A 5944-nucleotide genomic window follows, 5' to 3' on the forward strand; every position below is an offset into this window, starting at 1 on the left:
TGATCATGTATGGTTGGACATTCGCACCTTTTCTCACCCGCTTTTTGCAAACTATGGTCGGCCATTCACAGCTTCCTCTCCACCATACTTCTATGGTGGGATATTCACACCCACTTGCATCCGAAGACCTCCGCCCCCACTTTTGTTGATATTTAGTCGGTCATTCGCACCTTACCCACTTTTGGCAAACTATGGCCTTCTTGCAGCCAAAAACCTCTGATCTCGCTTTTGATGATGTAAGGTTGGGCATTCAGACCTTGCTTCACCTGCTTTTCACCAAATATAGTCGGACATTCACACCTTCTTGCAGCCGAACACTTCCGCTCCACCTTTTAGTTTTCTATGGGGCATTCACACCTTTTTTTTCACCGCATTTTATAAAAACACCACAGGAACACCGTATTGAGGCTTTGTTCTGACCGCTCATTCGGTGTCGCGTTTCTTTCAAGCAATTCTCCTGGTTAGCCCGCACTCGGCTCGCTCCCAGAGCCGTGTTAAAGTCTACTTCGCATTCACTCTCTTTTCTCAGCAGACTAAAAGAAAGTTTCATCTTGGGCTCCCTGAAACCTCCATCCTGCACCGCTGTTTGCTTTTTCACAAGAGCAGAGGAGAGCGCACCGTTCCCAGGGGCACTACAGTACCGGGTCGATGCTTGGAGTGAACGGAGCAAGCTCCTTTTTCAACTCCTATTGATACAAATCCATTTAATATGTAGTCCTCGCATAGAGGACACATCAGACATTAAACTGATAAGAACAGATACTACACTTGATCTTAGCCAAAAGGCCGAGAAGCGATAACTGTCCACTGGTTCACGTCCGAGGGCCCTTCCTGGCACAATGCGCACTTGTAGCGGTGTTCTTTTTATGGCCATAGTGTCACTTTGCACCTCGGCCCACCCGCTGCACTGAGCACTCTTCAGCCCTTTTAAATGGTATAACTTTACACTACCGCACGCTCCAGCGAGCACCATTCAAGCAACAACTTTGCACTCCAGCTTCGAACATTGGCACAGTCGCAACAAGTAAGGCGACTCTACTCAGAGAAGTCACTCTGCACAGTAACAAGATTTCTTTTGCACAGACAGAAAGGGCTTCATCCGCAAAGGTAAAGCCTGCCAAAAATAGAAACAACTCATTAGTGCTGCTCAACGTTGTACTTTGCAGTAAAAGAAAGAGCAAATCTAAAGATTCAGGAATCCGAGAATAAGCTTACTTCCATGAGTTCTTCACGATTTCGGATTTTGCTATAAAATGAATTCCTTCACTCAAACTAAATTAAAACTGCTAAACCGCTAATCTGTTACATGCAAGGCAGATGTCAAATTCACCGAAATAGGATCTAAGGGTATTTGGCCAATCGAGCTGTAGCAGCTTCGGTAAAAGAGTATAAGTTGAAGAGTTTGTGAATAAAGGTGTGCGCACACATAGTGAGTTGTAGGAAAATAGGCAGGGAGCAATGCCGGCTGGGGTATAGGTTCTTGTATGTTGTCTGACTGTTTGATTTGAATGTGTTGTGTAAGTGTCCTGTTGAATGTTACATGTTTGGGCTTTGACACGCTTCACTGTGGTTGTTAACTGTGTGGTGTGTCCTGAAATGTTATATGTTTGGGCTGTGTGACATGCTTAATGCTTTTCAGTAGCAACCCACTTATTCATATATAGCAACTGACAACATAAGAAGTCCGGACATACTTTGATAGTAGTTGTAGAAGTATCCTTATTGATAATAGATAAACTAATTCATAGTGATAGAACAGTAGATGAACAGGTGCCTGCACATGTCTCATGAAAATAAAATGGGTGTATGATTGCTGACGGCAGAGCAATACTGCCAAACTTATGAGTTCTTGTGGCAAACTTGATTCAGTGTCTTGACGTGTATACGCTGTTTCGCTGACTTGTCACAAGAAACAAAGTGTGTTTGATAAGATCCGACCATTTTATTACGGGAGGATCAGTATGTATGGATTCTGATGTGACTGATAAACTCATTCGTATCTTAAGCATAATCTAATACGTGAGACAACGCCCTGGCACACAATCAAAAAAAAAAAAAGAGAGAGCGGTTTTGTGTCCCCACAGTCCATAATGTAGAAAAGAGAGAAAAAAGCCTTTCTGATTTGTTGTGTGTGCTCACAGTGCAGAGTGTAGAGAAAAGAGAGAAAAGAAAGCCGTTTTGGTGTCACGGGTGTTGTGACTTACACACACACATTTCTGAATTGAGAAAGGAAATTATTTTAGAGGAAGCACTACAGTTTAGATCCCACATTTGTTGATAGGCATTCATTTAATTTTTCTTTTAATCAGTTTTAAAGTGAATACTAACTGAGAAATGAAAAAGGTGAAGAGTTTAGAAGCTTGGTTCAAGAGCAAAACTTGGTTTATGATCAGCTGAGTCTCTAAACAGAACAGCAAAGGGCTTCATCGAACATTTAAAAAAGATTCAGATTGTTAGAATATCCAGAATTTATAGGAATGGTGGTGATTACTCTTATTTTCTAGAATGGAAATAACTGCACCATGTCTGTTTTATGAATTTAAGGGGCTAAAAAGTTTTGTTCTCGTTTTTCTATGATTAACCGAATGTATGTGAGAGTCCAAACAGACAGAAGGGTTACGGCCGAGCGCTGGACCTTCCAAAAAAGATGAGACAGGCTGGACCCGTGCCATACTAGTTAAGGCCTGCCTGTGGATTACAGGTTCTTTAAACTCTCACACACACAAACTCACACACGTTCGCACACATACACCCATACACACACACATTCTTGAACTTGCTGCAAGATTAAACCTTTGCATTAACTGACTCCAGCAACTCTGAGTCTCATTGAGAGACTTTTCTCAACAATTGGGTCCTCAAACCAGATCTCAAAGTTTTTTCCGCTGTCCAGGGTCGGAGCTGAAACCGTGCACGGGGGAGTCCAGTACTCCTAATGAAAGACCCCCTGCTGAATTGCGGTAATTAGGGGCCAGTGTCCACTGAAAGGGGAAAAAGGGACGAGATCGTACTTTTGAATCAATGGCCAGAAGCCATTGGCAGTGCAGGCATCAACAATAATGGTGTTATTTCACCCATTAACACTTAAGGTACCTCATGCAGTGGCTGTGATATGGTTACTTAACAAAATATCTTTACCAGACATCTCTCCTACATAACAGTTCTTCTTTCACAGCCACACCTTGTTGTCGAGAGATGTGCTACACTTAATCCATCCACACTGCTACCTACCCCACAGATGGAAAGCCTCATGATTGCATGTCAGAAATAACCATCAGTGTTTTACCCAGGCCAGACTTAACTGATATACATTATGAAAATGCAGAAATAACTATATTTATTCAACAGATCAAGGAAAAAAACCCTGATGGCACAAATGCTACAGGATTTGCAGTAGTAACAGAAACTGAAGTTTTCTTAAAACAACCACTACCAAAAAATTACTCTGTTCAAGCAGTCGAATTGGTAGCTTTAACTGAAGCTTGTAAATTAAATAACAAAAAGGTTGTTAACGTTTACACTGACAGTCAGTATGCCTTCTCAACTGTACATGTGTTAACACAGCATTGGAAAAACAGGTATGTTAACATCCACAGCTAAATGTATAAACTACAAATATTTTAGCATTATTAGATGTTATTCAATTGCCATCTACAATAGACTCGTATGAATGACCGGAAGGAAAACCATACTGCCAAAGAATTTGTTTAAATATGCTGCAGTATTGAGCCACGGACCATGTCATGTCTCAACAGGAGGGATGGAAGCAATAATGAACAAGGTTTTTACAGCATATGGTTTTACTAATTATTAAAAACATTTTTTTAGAATAAATAAATGAATAAAGTTTTGTCTAGCAGGTCAAATATGTGCAAAATACATTCCACAGGGCAATCTAAGACCAAAACGAAGATAATTCCCTAAGCCAGTGTATCTTTTTCAACATATTTGTTTGGATTTCATTATTTCATTATTTTGTAGATTTCATTGAACTAAATTAATGTTAAGGGAAACGATTCTGCTCAGTGACAACAGAGGTTTTTACCAAATGGTCTGAAATATTTCCATGTGCACAAGCAGATGCACTCTCAGTAGCAAAATCACGCGTAAAATAACTCATTTCTAGATTTGAAATTCCTGAAAAGATCTTCAGTGATAATTTGACACACTTTGTAAACAATGTCATCTCACTGATGGCAAAGAACTTAAAATAGACCTTAGAAACCACTGTGATATAGAAGGTTTCGCTAACACATTGGAATTGTTTTACTATTTACATATGCATGTGCAGTGAAGAATTGCTTGCTGCTGATAAATGCAAAGAAGAACAGCTTACACATAAATGCTCACATATAGGCTGCTGAATGCAATGAAGACCTGCGTATCCAGTAAAGTTCAATGTCAATGTGTAATATCCAATTAGGATTTGCAAAACAGTGAAGTTAAACAATGAATGGGTCCATAGTCGGTATGAGAAGACTACAGGAATATTTACCTGGGTGTACGTTCAAATTATTGTAAATTATTGTTTGTTTGTTTGTTAGTATGTATATGAATGTTATGTGTATAAACTGTGTTGAGTTGTAGTTACTCAGTAGTGTCTCAGTGAAACAACCGACGGGGGAAGCCTTGCGGTGACAACAAAAGCAGTGTTTTACTGATCAGTCAAGTTGCTCCACTGTACTCCATACAAACTGGTTGGCTACTGAAGGGATAGAAAATGGGGAATACTTGTTTTAAAGCAAACAAGGAATTAGATGGGAAAAATACATGTTTTAACGGGACCCAGACAATATTAAATACTCAGACAGATGGGAGAAGAAGTGTAGTTTTGTAGGAAATCACAAAATTATTACATAAAATGAGTGAAATCAATTGAAGAATGCCTTTCTGGAGAGCTGTTTACCACAGATGAGCAGCTTTGCGACCAAGCACATTGTAGATCGCTTTACTGCCAAAATGATCTAGTTTAATGGATTGGTTTAGACATTTATAACAGCATTTTAAGAACAAAGAGAGAAACAAAAAGGGACAACGCTTCATGGTGGAAGGTGATGTATAAATAACTGTGTATATGATGAAGGAGAGACCATTTGAGCAGCACAGCCATTTCGCAGCACAGGGACAGCAGTTCAAGTTAAAGGATCTCCCATGTGGTATCACCTGTCACACTGTCAAGGCATCAAAAGAAGAAAAAATCACCAAACTCAAGGACAAAGAGACGAAGACTCCGGTGAACGAAGAGAGAGGACTTACAAACCAGAAATACAAAAGGATGCTCGATATCAAGATCCAGAAGAAGAGGCTAACAATGCCACGAACACTTACGATGCTGGGAATGATGCCAGCAATGAACAGAGAAGAAGATTCAGTGTCATCAATCTGCAACACGTGCCTCTAATGAGGGGGTGAATATAGAATCCTCAACGATTACAACGTCTCTGGGAACTGTGACAACAACAAGGTTTAAACCATTTTGATATATATTGTAACCTATTGGCTAAGGAATAGTGCTGAAAATGAGGTAAATCTAATCCACCACTGTCCTTGGTCTTCTGTAGGGTTTTTAAACTAATACGTGGTGGTTTGTTTTTCCACAGAAATTTGGAGATGCATGAATCTAGTGACTTAAACCAAGTAGCAGATAGTTTTATGGGGATCATTGAGAACAAATAGTTAACTTTTGGTAGTATCATCATTTTAATGGTTGTAACTCTCCCCATAAGTGATATAGGTAAGGACTTCCAACGAGAGAGATCGTCCTCTACTCTCTTTACTAATTGCACATAATCCATCTGTACTTATCAGTTTAATATGTGATATGTCTATGCAAGGACTACATATTAAATGGATTTTTATCAATAGGAGTTGAAAAAGGAGCTTGCTCCGTTCACTCCAAGCATCGACCCGGTACTGCAGTGCCGCTGGGAACGGTGCGCTCTCC

General features: G+C 40.0%; 1 non-coding gene and 1 pseudogene across 1 annotated transcript; one reads left to right on the forward strand and one right to left on the reverse strand.

Annotated features, from left to right (window-relative positions):
• Nucleotides 1-607: 607 nt before the first annotated feature.
• Nucleotides 608-798, reverse strand: LOC140285604 (U2 spliceosomal RNA). The gene has a single exon (XR_011910614.1). It is a non-coding gene; the product is annotated as a U2 spliceosomal RNA (small nuclear RNA).
• A 4969-nt stretch (nt 799-5767) lies between these two features.
• Nucleotides 5768-5944, forward strand: LOC140285639 (U2 spliceosomal RNA; annotated as a pseudogene).

The sequence above is a fragment of the Leuresthes tenuis genome, unplaced genomic scaffold, assembly GCF_036924035.1.
Source record: "Leuresthes tenuis unplaced genomic scaffold, fLeuTen1.0.hap1 SCAF_48, whole genome shotgun sequence".
NCBI classification, from domain to species: Eukaryota; Metazoa; Chordata; class Actinopteri; order Atheriniformes; family Atherinopsidae; genus Leuresthes; species Leuresthes tenuis.